The 16900-nt window shown below is 41.0% G+C and overlaps 1 protein-coding gene across 3 annotated transcripts in view; it reads right to left on the reverse strand.

Moving 5' to 3' along the window:
• Positions 1-16717, reverse strand: part of TEX2 (testis expressed 2) — a 56321-nt gene extending 39604 nt beyond the window's left edge. Inside the window, exon 1 of one of the 3 annotated variants that reach the window (XM_063352018.1) lies at positions 16560-16717. The gene's annotated coding sequence lies outside the window, so the exon portion shown is untranslated. Of the gene's footprint in view, positions 1-16027; positions 16149-16230; positions 16251-16559 lie in introns of those variants that run through there. The other 2 variants (XM_063352020.1, XM_063352019.1) reach the window with 2 other exon arrangements.
• Between the last annotated feature and the right edge of the window lie 183 nt (positions 16718-16900).

Raw genomic sequence — 16900 nt, forward strand, 5'->3', positions numbered from 1 at the left:
CTTCCTATTTAATGCTTTTCCTAAGACTGAAGTGAAGTGATATTTATGGAAAATTTAACGTTTCCCCTAACAGAAGAAATAAAAGAAGTTACATCGAAGCTTAAAACAAAGCCTGCAATAACTCATAGAAGAAGAGTAAACTGTGGGTAGAGAAGAGTCACTTTATTTTGCTACATATTGTGACATTTATTCTTTTAAAAACAAGGACATATAGAAACACAGAAAAACTAGGAGCTTTCTGCAAAGAGAACGAATCGCAGCTGCAGGACAGGCTCCTCATCCCTCTGGCCCGTATCCCGAAGGCCACGTTCACAGAACGATGCCTGTGCTCTGCTGGACTTCAGAAGGACAGCACGGTCCCAGGAGGACTCGATTCCAGCAGAGCACTAGATTAAGAACAGGGCAGCAGCAAGTCTGCTGAAGTGCGAGACAGAAAACTAGCCAGCAAAACGTGGAGTTAGCACAACGCTTCCAAGCTGGCAGACCTGGGAGCTGAAGCCTGTCAACACCAAGGCAAGAAGAACTTCTGCAGTTCAACCAACCTGATGACACACCTAGACAGAGGTTGCTGCCTTCCCGTCTTATCACTGTAGCACTTGTCAATCGCTACAGGTCAAATTTTATTTTGCAACACAACTGCCTCTCTGAAATTCAAAGGAGAAGCTGGAAGAGGTATGGAGTGAGTACTGGTAATATTAGCTGCAAGTTGAACCCAGAAACAGGTTCTTAATGTGCAGCTCGTCAAGAGCTCAACTTCGACACGACCTCTACTGATGTTTGCTTCCCATCCAATTGCAGCATTACTGGTGAAGCTCCTCAATACTCTATTATACATGTTAGTGAAGCACTATGAAAAGAACTCTTGTAATAACAAAAAGTTGCTTTTACCATTTAGTCAACTCATAACCTAGGATTTTTTTTTCCAGATTATTCACACACTTTCAATAACATATTCCTCTGCTCTTTGCAGTAGATTCAAACTGCACCACTGTAATTTGATTAAAGGCTTACTCCCAGCTGGCACAATGAGAACAACTAAAATTCTGGCACATTACGACTTCTCCATTCATGTGTTCTCCTTCTAAGAAGTACTTTACTCTTGTTTCTTTATCATTCATAATTGCAAGCAACAAGTAGCATCTTTTCCTTCCAAAATATTTAGCATTGAACAGTTCAAAGGGACCTTTTACAAGTTCCCCAGTTCCCACAACAGAACAAAACAAAATAATAACACCACCACAACCACCCCTCCCCTCCTCCCTCTATCACAGATTTTGGAGATTCAGTCATTTCCTCTATCATATATTACTGCCTTTAAGAAGTACATTCAAATACTCATTTTTCCAGATAACTAGCTGCTGGCATCAGAATCAGCCAAAAAATGGATTTGGTCATGAGTGAGAAGAGAAATGCCCCTGAAAAACAATGGTTTACAGACCTAGATCTGAAATTCCTGCAGTAAGGGATTTAGAAATAAACACATTAAAACCAGAGCGTACTCACAGACTGAAAGAGAGAGGTAAACTTTTGTCACAGTCTAAAGCCAGCTTTTTATGCTTTTCTAAAACTGCTATTCTACCTGGCTGAAGCACCCTCTTCAGAGTTGCCCTGACAAGCTAAAGGGGAGTAAAAAAACCACTGGTCCGTTAGCCATCCTGAGCAATAAATATATAACTGCTGGCTCTGTTCTCTTCTAAAAGGGAGGAGAGGCTAAATCAGCATTTGCTGGTGCTGCAGAAGTTCTGCAACTTGACAGAAAAAGTTTTATTATTAAAAATACAAAACATCAAAAGCTTGCACATAAAATTACATCCTATCAAGAGGGTAAATGCTAAGGCAGAATACAGAACTATGCAGCATTGTAACTCACTCTTACCTCAGTGGAAAGAAAAAAAAAAATCAACTCCTCATTAATCTGCTGAAAGATTATCTAAAACCTCCGTGGATTAGTCCACAGTTGAAAATGCTGTCCGCATCACTGATTAAATTAAAGGTCACTATAAAATCTTTAGGGGAAATTTTGACTGAGTGACTTATAGAAAAGCATGTTTCCAAAATGAAGTAAAATAAGCTGCCTTGAATCCTAAATTAAAAAGGGCTTATCAGAATTGTATTACAGGCTCATTTTTCCCAACAATTCAAACACACATCAATAGGTAAAACTGCCTACAGGTAACAAGTGAGTGTTCGAGGACTTTTTTTTACATTTACATTAATTTCACTAACAAAAAAATTCAGTCAATATTCACAGCAACTGCAAAGTTAAAACAACCATCGTACACCTTCATATGAAAACAGCAGAAAAGATACTAAAAATAAATATGCTTGGCTACATGAAGCTAAACATAGATGAGCAGCACCAATTAATAACTCAAACTCTAGGTCCCCAAGTAAAATGTAGTTACAAAAGATCATTAAAAAAAGGAATGGAATCTACAGATTTAGAAACCACAGCCCAGAGCTATCTAAAGAGATACATTTTTTCAGTGGATTTTTAATGATTTATGAAATCTTATATTTCATATGTAGAACCTTCATTCTAATTTCATGTTTTACAGAGGATTAGCATGCAAGGCAGAACTAGTGCTTTAAGGCTCTTTTACCTGACATGACAAAACACAGTATGTAATCATGGTTTCTTTATTTCTTAAAGATGTTTTCAAAATTAGAGAAGGGAGTATTCTCTGGTTTAACTAAATAGGACTAAAGCATTAAATACTTAGAAGTATTTAGGTTTGGACCAAGCACACCATCCCTAAGCAGCAAGGTAATAACTCTTTTAAATAAAATAATAATAATAATAAAAAAGCAAGCTACAGAAGCATGATGGAACAGTGATGACACATTTATTATTTTACTGTCTAAGCATGTTCCAGAAAGTCACAACGTTAGAGCAGAAAAAAGGCAGAGGGGAGAATCTTTCCACTCTCGCAGACCAACCCAAACAAGTGGAGTATCTCTGCAACACTGCATGCATGCAGTGAGTCCTCTTCTCTACCAGAAAAGTCCTCACAACTTCATGTACACAAGTATCAGCAGGACATTTTGCCATCCTGCACTGCCACACATCTGTGAATGTGTCTTTGCACGTGTGTTGGGGATGGATGGGTCAATATGTCTTGGCTAAAAGAAATGTCTGTGTTGTTGTGTACAGAAGGTTACTCACACTGACATCTCTTGGGTTATTTTACCAACGTAGCTTCAGCCAGAAGCAGCACACTATCTCCAGCTCTTCCAGTACAGCCAGGTCATTGCTGTTGCCTTTGCAACCGCTCTAGACCCTGTCAGAAGTGCAAGAAATACAGAACTCCCCGTAGAAATGTAGATGGCTTCACATGCTTAGGACCTCGGCATGCCCCAGGCACAATGCAGTCATTATCTGAGGATTATCTGGTTTCTGATCTTTCTCATCCTCCAGCCCTGGTGGTACTTTTTCAACTTTTAGATCCCCAGGCAGTTGGCAACAAAACAAGAACAACTAATCAAAGCAAAGCTACTTTCAGACAGCTTAAATTGTCTATGGGAAGGACAAGGCCTACATCCACATTTAACACAAAAAAGTACTCATACCTAACTAGAACAGTAGTTGTACTTAACACAGGAAAATTTATTAACCTGAAGATATATAGCAAGCTACAGCTATTAACATAGGGAACTACTGTTAGAGGGCATGTTGATTACATTTGCTTACTTCCTTGCATCTCATCTTCCTAAGGAAAGCAAAAACTGTCTTTGATAAGTGCAGAAAATGCATTCCAGATAGAACAGAACAGGATTTCTCAGAAGGTTTTGCAAGCGTAATCCCCAGAGGGTCCAAAGGATAGAAAAGCTTAGGAAAAGGTCAATAAATAGGACTTCATAACATGCAAGTCTTTTCAGAGTTGCAATCGAGTTTGAGAAGTGGTGCGACAAAAGTAATTCAACCCAAAAGCCAGACCGTTCCTCAAGATTTCTTAAAATAATTGTTCCTAGCACTTAGAGAGGCAAGTCTTGCCAATAGCTCTACGCCATTCATTGAGTAGCCTTGCCTGTCATTGGATTCCATGAAAAATTAACAGACAAAGGTATTATCAGCATTTCATGAAACTTGGAAACCGCAAAGGCAAGAAACGCAAACCAGCACCACATGAACGAAAAAGCTCTCCATGATCTGATTTTGCAAGGAAATAGCTTATGGACTAGATTTCCAGACTTCTATGAAAGCCCTGAGCAGGTAATCATGTTATTTTGAGTCTCAATATTACTAAGAGGGTAAAAAAAAATTTTGCATTAACTTACCTCACTGAAAAGTAGCATTCACACGGCACTTTGAACAAGTAAGATCATACAGAATCACTAACTTCTTAAAACAGCAATAGCAAAGACTGAGAGCCAAGTTAAAGCAGCTGAAGAACCATACAACCCATCTTATTCTAGCAACAAGTGTGCAGACGTCACCTGTGGATCATAGAAGGATCCACAGAAGGTTAACAAAATGTAAAGTCAACTATGAAGAATCCTTGTCCTAAGAATAGCAGGGAAACAAAATGTCAAACTCAGACCTGGCGAGTACCAGACATCTCTCTCTGCTTGAGGCAACGTTCATCTCATTTCATTCAGATTTATGTTCAACTCAAATACCTAGAAACTAAAATGCAAAAGTTCAACAGCATTGTAGCTTTCCAACTGGAGGATGCAGTGCAGAACAATAAGGACATGAGACCACCCAAGATACCAAATTCTTCCCAAGACTGAAATGGAAGATAGATAGCCTCTAACCACCTGAATTCCTCCCATGACAAAACCATAGTTTTTGTTTATTAAAAAACCACACACACCCACAAAATCAAACACACAACACAGAAACACCGTCAAACCTCAATGCACAAAGATATTAAGTGAGGCTCAACTGAAAACATCAGGACAGACAACACACTTCCCCAGCTTCCCAACTAACTACCAAGACATAAGGGGTCTTGGGGTTTTTGCAGCTTGTCAAGAAGCTTGTAGAGCCTTGCAACGGTCATATACATTTCAGTATAGTCTCTCAAAGACTAAATTTGCATTAAAAAGTAGTTTAAGCATTTTGTGATTAAAAATACTGGCATATGAGACATGCAAAAAAACCCTCTCAAGTGCACAGGGCTGAAGCAACCACAAAATTCCTACTCATTCTATCACAGTACATTCAAATATTTTACAAAATCCACAAAAGTATTACGGCAAAAGAAGCAGAAGTATGTGGCAACAGCATCCACACCTGTGTTCTCATTTAAATACGTGTTTTCTTATTTATAACTCTAAACGTTTCAAGGTGTAAACTTATTAACTGACAGATGTTGGCAAGGATCTTCACTGGACTGTTATCCAGAACATGAAAGAGATCCCTGACAAAAACAGGCTACTAAAATCAAAGCCGCTAGCTTGATTTGCATTCCCTTTAATTTCTTGCATTAGACACAGAAGAGAGCAGTAGTTAATGGATCAGTTTAATATACTAAAGCTTTCTGGTGGTTTGTTGTTGGTTTTTTTTTTCCCCAAGAGCGATTGAGGTAACTCCTATTTTGAAAAGCTGCAATACATTTTCACTGCAACATACGATAGATCAATTACAGATTGCCTGGCCTTAACAGCTGCTTTACAGGCTTGACTCTTACCGAAATCAACTGAGTCAGAAAATGATGAGCACCTCTCACAACATATTTTTTAAATCCTAATTACTAAGAAACTATGGCAGGTAGATACATGAAAGAAAGACAACTTCGCTAGCAATCTGAATTAACAGGATCATTTTACATAGAAGTAGATATAAAGACACCACATTTCTCATAAGGAAGAAGAAAATCAGCATACTGTAATGACAAAGTGAGGTCCTTATGCACCTTAAAGCCCTTTTGTTCACACCCCTAAGCAACAAGAATATGAAAGGATCCTTCCTACTCTGTTTTTCTCTCTCAAAACGTGAGTACCATTAACAAACCCAGAAAGATAGTTTGTCATGTGAATACTCTCAAAAAAAAACCAAAACAAGCCACCAAATAAGACTGGGAAGAACAAGAAGTGCTCAACTCTTCTTTTTTTTCAGCAGCATGGATCTACCTGAACATCGTCTTTCACTGTGTGAATCAGGCCACAAATGTAAAATAAAAAATAAAAATGAAGTCTCTAAAAGGTTTAAGTTAATTAACAGTTTTCTGGACTTTTCAGCACTCCTTGAAAAGTGTTCTCACTGCCTTCGGTGAAAAGTAGTTTCCAAAAATCAATAATGCAGGAAGCAACATGGACAGCCATTACTCCTTCTCTCACCTCAGAAAGCAACTATTTTGTTTACCATATAATTCACTCATATGGCATGCAGACACAGACATAGGTCCTTATCTTACTGGAAAGCAGACCTCACGTAGACTAGTAAGATGGGACAACGTCTAAATGAAATAATTCTTCCAGGCCTCTTTATTTCAGAGATCCACATACTAAATTCTGATCGGCTCCATAATGAGCTGTAACACACACACACAGATCTCACTTTTGCAAATGTTAATCAATGTATTGTCTCCAGGAATTTCATCTGACAACCCCACAGGCTGAAAATGAAAAGGTCAGAAGGTGGGTGTCTTGTGGCAATACATACCCCAATTCCCCAGTTGCCTGCTGAGTTCGTAGCGTGATATGAAGAAACGAGCTTAAAAAAAATTTTGAACGCATTTTTAAGAACAACCCCAGTTCTATTTTAAACTCAAGTAGTATTCATGCAAACTCTTTACTGTCATTCTTCTTTGCAGTTAGTTCCCTGTAGAAAAAGGGATAAAACCTCCCCTTTCTCATCCTATGATATTTGTTATTCAAAAAACCCAAGTATTATCAGTGTTATGTTTGTCCGGCAAATGCCTTCAGCACTGTAAAAGTTTCTACTATTGCAGACAGAAATAATGTCTATAGTCTCAACTAATTGATAAAATAGGTAAGAATGAAGGCACTCCACTGTGTGTGGGCTACATTTTGTGCACGACATGCACAGAAAGAAAAGTGTCATTAAAGTAGCTTCAAGGAAATGAATTTTAGGTCATCAATTTTAAGGTCTTGATTTGCTGGGAGATAAAAGAACAGCAAAAGCCACCAGACGGATTCAAAAGGGCAAAGGGAAATAAGTGTCTTTGAGCCATATCCTGCCTTGTTCACTTACATTATTATGCAGGCAATTCTAATTTCAGGCATATGGCAGTGTTCTTATATACGCGCTTAATACTAAATCCACCATACATTTGTTTATCCGAGTCTAGCAGCTACACACGCTCTGAATTACATACACTGTTAATAAGTTAGTGAGTACTTACACACTCACTTCCTCACACATCCCCACACACCAGGGGTGTGGCTGTTGAAGCAAGGCTTTTAATTGCTGAGAGAGGTCAAGTCAGAGATGCCAACCATGGGTGGCAGCTATAGTTGTCTTCCAGGATAAGGTGACAACACAGCGACGACTGAAGTGTGAGGAAACTGCACCCATCCCTAAGGAGCTGCCTCTGCCATGCTAAAGATAATGAAGGCTTTAGAGACAAGACCGGTTGCTCTTTTGAGGAAACTGAAAAAACAATGCAAGTGGAAATCTAGACACGTCACGGAAATCTTTTCACCTCGCATTCATCGCCACACCATGAGACGAGCTCCTCTCTGTTAAACCACGGAACAGCCTTCACACCCCCTCAAAAGTTCTCCTGAACTCCACGAAGGAGTCAGAAGTCTGATCATAACAGACAATGCCTCCTTTAATAGTGTGAGATCTGAACGGATCACACAAATCAGCATTTATTTGCCTTGGCGTATTAGAGGAGGAGCCTGAAAAGCCACTGTCACACCATACACATTTTGTGACTAGAAAGACATTTGCGGGACAGTCAACTCATAGCAGAATTCATCGGTAAATACACTGCCTAGGGCATCTGGATGGAAGAAGCAGATTTTCAAAAAATATATCCTGAGAACGTAAAGTACTAAAACAATGCTCATGGTGCAGCACAGTGATTTACTCATTTTTATCATTTCAATTGTGAAGTTTTAGCTTGGTAGAAAGAATAATAAATATCTAGCTAGAATTTTTAAAACCTGGCCAATGAAAATGAAACTGAAAAGTTCTACCAACTCATCAGAAAAGCAAGCGTTCATAAAATCTGTTCAATACTCAAAACCAGTTACCAATCCACATCTCAAAGCTGCACGAGAAAAGGAAAGAACCATACAACCAAATATTTATGCTCTTAAATACCACACACTCCTAAATTTATCTTTTCATCTCTTGTTACTCACTAAAATAACAAAGAAATAGAATAGTAGCAATTTATTATTTTTTTTCCCCGTGAAAATACTTTTGTAAACTTGTCACACACTTGCTCAGAAGGTTTATTAAAGACCTGGCAAAGCCTTTATTAACTAGCATGCTTCTGAGTTGACTGACATTTAGGATTATCTCCCCTGGTTCCTTCCCCTTCTCCCAATTCATTTGTTTAATACTTCAAGTCAAGTTGAAAAGGAAGAAGTGTGAAAGCGATTAGACTAAAAGAACTGCTACTGAGAAGGTCTTACAAAGATAAGTCTTATCAAACTTCACAGCAGTTACAAACAAGAAAAGGAACGTACAGATCACTTTCATTTACCACCAAAACACATTTATTTATGCGTTCAACCCCAAACATTACACAAGAGTATTATGAAAGAAAGTGAAGCCCCTCTGGGCAACATAAATGACAGATACGTATTAAGCAAGCAGAATGGAAATACCCAGCTTGGAAGGTATCCAGAGCAGAAATCTTCACCTTGCACCGGCCGCTTTGGGGCAGGGAGACGGGCACAAGAGGTGGGAGGTGACGGGCGGGCAGGGAGCAGAGGGTATGGGAACACTATGGGAATTCTGCCACTCGGTTGCGAGATTATCGCTCCTGTCCTCAGCTCGAGGATGCTCTCAGAAACCTGGCAGAGCCCTGCGCAGGCAGGTTCTCGATACTCAGACGTTTCAGAAGAGAGGGTAACACAACATACTGCAATTACAGGCTAAAAGACAGAAAGCACCAAACCTAGACAACGACTTTCACTGTCTGCTTGTAGTATCACATGTTAAGCAATATTTCCTAATCAAGCTACCACAATCACAAGTGTGTGGGCATGACTATCTCCCTTCCTCTCAAAGAAGCCTTATTCCTTGAGCCTGTCTGGGCTTTTAAGAGAGACATTTTTGTTTCCTCAGTCTTAATCCTGACTTCAGCGAAACAAAATTATTTTTGCAGCTCTCTACTTAATTTCAGATCAGAACTTCATTGCAGTCATGACAGGTTGCATCTATGTTTCAGTTCTCTGTCATCTGCTTTGAAATTCCCAGTATCAAAGGAGATACTAGCTTGGTTTGTGCTTTTATTTTTGCGGTCCTATTTTACAACTGAAGTATAATCTAAACATAACACATGAAGTTCAGAGTAAGATCTAGAGTCTCACAGCCCCCAGTCCTCTTCATAAACTACTAAAACCCAATACAGCAATTTTTAGGACTCAAACTCTTCCTTTAGAAGAGCACCCCAATTCCTGAATATGCATTTTCATACTCTCAAGAGATCCTCTTTTAAGCTTGACCATCCCATCTTCTCACCGCTTCGGTATAACAATCCTGCACTGACAGGATAAGTGGTCCAGGACGTGCAATACGTTCACCAGCACTAAGGGACGTTGCTTTGCAATGTTCCTGTCATCCAACACCAGTGGGGTCAGAGAGCGTAACAGTTTATAAACCACAGAGGCACTAGATAATTAATATTAACTCCAGTTTATACAACAATTCATTTGCGCTACCCTCCTGGCCTTTATGGGAAAACACCACTGTTTACTATGTTTTATTGATCTTTTGTTATCTTTTGTCCATCAGTCGTCTTTTCTTTTAGAACACTAACTTAACTGCTGTGCTAGGCAGCAGTTTGGACTTTGCACAGCAGAATAACACACCTTGCTGTTCAGAAAGGAGAGAGTTAAATAGGAGAGAAGGAACACGAGAGAAAGGAATTTTGAGGAGCAGGAAGGCAAGACAGCCAAGATCAGAGAATATGCCCTTTTTTACCATTATATTCTCACATCTCTCCAAAGCCACTAATAATCAACTTCATCAGAGACAATAGTTCTGAATACCCAGAGCATAAAGACAACTGGTAAATAATCCAACACCTTACAACTTCTCTCCTCACAGAGGGTGAAGCAGGAAGACAAAACACCTGCAAATCCTACAGGGACTACTGCACGCTGCGGATATTTCAGCCACTCTGACCTACTCTGTTGTCAAAACTTGCTCCTCTGCTTCCCCGTTCCCAGGACTTCAAACAGGGGCAGGACTGGTCCTGGCTAACACAGGAAGTTTTTAAGTAACCCCTCTCAGATGCCTTAATTAGCAAATTTAACTTAAGGCACTTGGGGTTTATTTTCCAGATATATTGGTCATCAAGGACTCCATTAACGGAAAAGGTGATGCATCTGTTAATCAGGTCATAAAAGAGATACCTCTGTAGCCCTGGGGAGCCAAAAATAATTCATTACTGTGACAGCCTTGCTCTACAGCAAGAAACTACAGAGAAGGCAGACAGCACAGGAACAACAATACAGGCAAATACTGCATTACAGACTGGTCTGATTGGAAGTCCTACACTACCTTGGGCATACTGTTACTATGCTTGCCAAAGAGAGGGGATTTTGCTCTCTGAGCATACTCAAAACTCATGAAACCAAGTTAGCTTACGGCAGCCTCCAGCGCAAAATTACTCCAATTAAGGGCTTGTGTGAAAGAAGCTAAATATCACCTTACAAGGCTTAAAATTTCATTTGCTAAGTCAGTAGGTACTTTTGGACCTACACTATGCAAAGCTCGGCCCAAACAGAAGCAACTCCATTCACTTCCAGTTATTCTAAAGAGGATGATAGTTAAGTGCTAACTCACCAGGTGGTTAAATCTCAGTCCTCACAATGCTCCTGAGTGAACAGGCACACAGAGACTAAGGCCATTGGGTAAAGTTAAATGTTCCTTGTGCAATCTTCATGTTTTGTTGCCTTAGGCGGGAATGGGATCTTGACCAATAATTATTAACTTTCTGCCTTAAAATTTCTGGGCTTGACATGTTGAAACAAGCTTAAAAAAGTTAAACAGCCCAGGAACAGATAATTCACAATTCTGACAAGAACAGCGGGTCATATATTTTTTATGACGTATTTTATGACAAATATCCCAATTTATGAATAATTGGGATTCTGTCTCACACATCCAGAAAAGAAGCTGAATTCAACCACTCGTAGTACAAAAAAAATCCCAAACCCTTTACTTTGCAGATCTGAACAATTTACCACAGTCTTCTACAATAATGAAACAAGTGGTAGGCTTTTTTAGAAAAAAAAAAAAATATCAACAACAGCTTTACACATACCATAACAATATGCATCAGTGCACTGAATGAATAAACACAGAACGGGGAATACTAACTGATAATCCTAAAGCTTTCACCATTTACCGTAGTGCCTCTGACGGCCTTACATCTTGCTCTTACGCCAGAGACTTCTGAGGGACAGACAACGTTGTACTTTGCAGTTTTGCCTGTGCTCCCTAAATGTTAAATACTGCTTTTCCTCAAACTACCCATGATTGTGTTACACAGGTGAATCTAGAAAAATTGTTCCCAGATTCCACGTATCTTCAAATCGGTGGTTTTCATTCCAGTCTGCAATAAGAAAAAAGATTTTGCAAATACAAGCTCATTTCTGTATTTCATGTCCTTTTCCAGTAAGCCTAATGAATATGCTGCCTCCCCTGCAGCCCTGTGCAATAGAGGCATGAAGCAACAATAGAAAACACTTAGAAATAGTGAAGCAACAATAGAAAATACTTAAGACAACTGTCTCCGTGTCACAAATTTCATCAATTTCTTAAAAACCCAACATCCAGACAGGAAATAGCATATCTGAGACAACGAGAGACATCAATGAAAAGATACCAAGAATGAAGAAGCCTGGCAGTCCTGGAGTTTGTGCGTTGTTTGCCAGTCGAGTCTCAGAAGAGTTCTCCAGACGACCTCTTTAAAAAATGATAATTTAAAAAAATATTCCCACCTAACGTAGTTGAGCAATCTCATTTTTCCTCCTCTCCTTCATATCCCTTCCTTCCCGCAATACTAATGCTTAATCCCACAACATATACAGTTGTTTGCTTATTTCGCAGAACATGCGTCCAGCCTTCCACTAGGAAGAAATAGCACAAGATGTCCATGCCTTCACGTCAGTATGGTGTGAGAACTATGAAGATGCACCACTCTGCTTGCTTCAACAGCTCGCTATAGTCCTTTCTCCCACCACACAGAGCAATTCATTCTCCTAAACACCAGCATTAAAGAACTTGTCTATGGCATACTAACTGACAAATCTCTATTGTAAAACAAAAAGGGGATTAACATGAACTGAGGTAATTAAATATCCTGTTTTAACAGTATAGTATACCAGAAAGCACGTGTCTAGCACACAGAACACACAGAATTTTCTGTCTTCAAAGTACACTGCTGAAAATCAAAACTAAAAGCAAGATCTTTCTTTACAGAATACATATTCCTCTTCAATGGCCAATTAACGTGGTTTCTGTAAATCCATGGAATTAGTTCACATAAGTACTACTTTTTTAATAAGAAGACTTCTTTTGCACTACAACACATTGTGAATGTGGTAATTTTCATCTAAAACTGCAAAATGTGTTTTCTTAACTTAACAAAACTTTGGAGAGCTACACAAAGTTATGAGCTATAGCCATAGAGCTGCAGATGTTGCCACAGAGCAAGGAAGAAGAGACTACTCAGTGGGAGCCTTCACACCAACTTAGCTTTGTAAAACTCAGGAAGAGGTTAAAATAGCTGGAAAACACTAATAATCAAAAAGCCACTTAGAATAAGTTTTTCTGCACAGAAAAAGTACTGGAGAGTTAGACTGCAGGAATCAAGTCTAATAAAAATCAATAAAGTTACTGAACTGCTCTCCATCAAATTCTCTTTCAAGTCTCTCCTTTGTCAGGATGCCTTAAAAAAGCTTAATAATTGTGTTATTAATGCACTGAAATCACTGTCTGTTCATATTGTCTCACTGTTTCCTTCATTTAGTCATTTGTTGCCTCTTGAAATATAAGCTTTACATAGAAGAGAGCATCTTTTCCAATCATTGTACAGCACCTTGGTAAATGAAAAATTTTTCAGGAATAGGGTTCCTAGATGTCACATGCCAGTGCAAAGAAGTTGATGGTTTCTCCAGAAACATCAGTGAAAGTTTAAAATACAATAAACACTTACTTGGTTATTTCCTGGAATTTTAAAGTCTGACAAAGATGCTGCCCTACAAGTAGCCTGGGAGTTACGTTTACGCTTGTCATTTCTCCTCTATACTGCTGTTGTAGAATCACAACATAATTTATGTTGAAAGAGACCTCTGGAGCTAGTCTGGTCCAACCTCTCGCTCAAAACAGGGTCACCTTCTAGCCTTATATCAAGGAGAGGACACCAGTAATAAGGTCAGTTGCATGCAGCATTGCAAGTTTGGTTCTGACCATCAGAGATCTTGGGCCATCAATGCGAGACAGTATATCAAAGTTTAGAAAACTTTGTATGGAGGCTTTTCTTCGAACAGATCTCTCACTATCTAGCAGGCACAAAGCCAACACTGCTTTACTGAACTGCCTCATTTGCCCCCTAAGTGCTGCATTCTTCAGCAGTCCTGACATACAGCATTGTTCTCTCACTGTCACTGTTCTACCATCCTCGCCCTTGAAATCACAACTCGTGCTTTCTAGTGTCTACTTTACATTACCTAGAGTAAGAAAAGTCATTGTTCATCCCCTTTATTGGGCATATGTGGCACCCTTATGCATTTCCAGAGTTCATTTCTACTCTGAATACATTACATCTCTTCTAATACTAAGTACACACTCATGAAGGCTCACAGTATTAACTCTTAGCTTTATTTCTCTAATCTCTAAGCCTACATTGTGGTTTTATTTTCCAACATACATTGTCATCTGATTGTTTCATTTAGAGAAGTCAGGGTTTCTAGAACATGATGCCTTTACTCAAAGATAAGTATTTTAAACACACTGAATTAACATTACTACTTACTATGGACATCTAATACCATAATTTCTAGCTTGCCAAAGGAAAAGAATAAAAAACGAGAGATTAGAGGGACCTTCCTAAGCTTCAAGACTATGTTTAAGACCAGAGTTTATTTACTCTCCTCTTAATTGTTTTGAAACCTACAATTTATCCAAGTAAACATGCTTTATTTTTCTCCAGCTCCTGGGCAGGTATCAGCTACGCCCTGCACACTCAGCACCGCAATTGACTCATCTCACAGGCAGTAACAGGCTAAAGCTCGGTCCTTGATACCGCACAGAGAACAGGAGAGGGAACAACAGCACACAAAACATATCCTTATGTATGTTCACTGCCATGCTTGTGTCTGATCACTTGCACACTCACACAATACAAGGATGGTGGCCTTTCAGACATGCTGGAAGAAACGTCTTCTGATTTCATCTAATGGATTTGGTTGAGTTCGCACAGAAAGGTGATGTTAGAGCAGCACAATCCCCAAGTCTGTCAACTAAAGAGCTGTTTGAATACAACAATACACCTTCAGTCCTCTAGCTACATGATTTTAAACTTATTTCAGTTACATTATCCTTTTATCTACTAGATAAGTTTCCCTATCTCCCATTATTTTATTTACCACAACGGGAAATTACTGGCATTATACATTCTGCCCACGTTTCCTGCTCTCTGTCATACAGTTGTCTTTAGTTCTTTAGTTACAAAGAACTAAGCATTTGCTATTAACATTTGAAAATACTAAAGTGTTGTCTTCATTCCAAAAGAAGTATGCAATTAATATGTGTACTTTATTGGGCTGTGTCCTTCCTCAAGTTTCCCCTTTGGATTTCATTAACTGATTTTCTTTTCTGAAATAAAAGCAATATAGGTCATTTACAGAAGTTCTTTGCATGGACCAAAAGCGAAGTTCACAAGAGGAGTACTTGGCTTACCAATACAATTCACAGGGGATACTTTTTCCCAGGAGAGTCCAGTATAAGACATCTTTGAGCACAGAATTACCTTCTTGGTCTTTGTTTTGCTCAAGAGAGAAAGCACCTTACCCAATCCTGCCTTAGGAATGATACCTCAAACCTCAGCACCTACTTGGTGCCAGCCACAACAAAGCAGCTTGTTGGATCAGCTTTGAAGTCAATCAGAGCAGTAACCTCTCATCTATCATAAAAGAACCCGATGTCAGAGTCTTTGAAAGTCAATTCTAACATCAAAACATTAGTTTATTTTTGCTCATGTTAAAGTGCTTTTACCTCTAATTTAGAACATTTTCAATTCAGAGAAAATTGAAACAGCATACTCACTCACAGTGCCTGAATTTTATTCATAGTTTAGGAATATGAGTTACATCTTCTGGGAAAAAAATATGCCCCTGGGACTGTCAGTGTGCCTTGTTTTTCCCGAGTTATGCAGGCAAGATCATCTTGGAAGAGGAGTTGTGTGAAGATAGAGGAGTATGACAAAGCATCTTAACAGAAGATAATCTTACAGCATTGAAGTCTTACACTAATTTATCTTACAGTTGCAATACGAAAGTTAAATACAAAAGTTTAACTTAAACTCGGCTGTATACTTCACTCCCCTAAATTATGGGCAGGAGTTCCTTAAGACATTTGCTGACAGACACAAATCATCAAGAAGTTGAGCACAGACATTTAGAAGGAACTTCGGCACAGGCTGAAGAGACACGGTAAATGGATTTAAACACTGAACTGCAACAGAGAAGTAAAATGCAAATGATACGGAGAATTAAAAGACAAGCAGAAACTAAAGAGCTGACACCTATGACAAGACAGAAGAAAACAATTTTAGGAGACAGAAAAACTCTCTCCTTTAATGCTAAAAGCCAATAAGAAATCTCCCCCCAACCCCCCCGCAGTTCCAGCAAGAATAAACGTTACCGCTGTTTCCTCTGCTGCTTGTTTTCAAGGTATCACTTCTACTTCGGCGGTGTCCCTGCCAAACTGCATACCCTGCCCCAGCCAAACCTTTATCTCAGTTACACTGATGGAAGGGGGAAGTAACTCCATCCCCCCGGACCCTGCCCAACGGTAAAAATAAACCCCCATCCAGCCCCGCCTGACCCAGCCAGGGCACGGCTCACCCTGAGGCAGCGCCCAGGACCCCCCCGGGCTCCCCGCGGGCCGGCACCGGCAGCGGCGCCCGCCGGCTCCTCACGGCCGCCATCAGCCCCTGCCCGCCCCGGGAGACACCTCCCCGCCCGCCCTAGGCCCGGCCCGCCTGCGCCTCCCCTCGCCGCCGGACGCCCCTTCCTTCCCTCCTGCCCGAGCCCCGGCGGAGCCCGCCGGGCTCCCGCTCCTCACGCCGGGCGCTGCGGCAGCGCTTCCCGCCCCAGCGGGTGAGGCGAGGAGCGGCGGGGGCTGCCCGGAGCGGGCCGGCGCGGCGCAGCGGGGCCCGCCCTGCCTCGCTTACCTTATCAGCGGCTCATGGCACTGCCCGGCGCGGCCCCGGCGTCCCCCGGCCCGCGCCACCAGCGCCGCGCCGGGCGGCAGCGAGGGGAGGAAAGGCGGCGGGGCTGTCCGGCGCCGCCAATCCGGGCCCCGCGGTGGGCCGGGCCTGCCGGAGCCGCTGCAGCGACGGCCGGAGGGGCGGGGCGGGGCGCGGGGCCGCCGCGGGCGGCGTGAGGCGGGCCGAGGCCTGGCCCGGCGTGAAGGGGACGGAGGCGGCCGGCGGCGCTCAGGGAGAGAGGGAGGAGGCGGTCGGGTCCGGGGCGGTCACCCCCGGAGGGGGGAATCGGCCCCTTCCCTCAGGCG

This window comes from Chroicocephalus ridibundus, chromosome 14, assembly GCF_963924245.1.
Source record: "Chroicocephalus ridibundus chromosome 14, bChrRid1.1, whole genome shotgun sequence".
NCBI classification, from domain to species: Eukaryota; Metazoa; Chordata; class Aves; order Charadriiformes; family Laridae; genus Chroicocephalus; species Chroicocephalus ridibundus.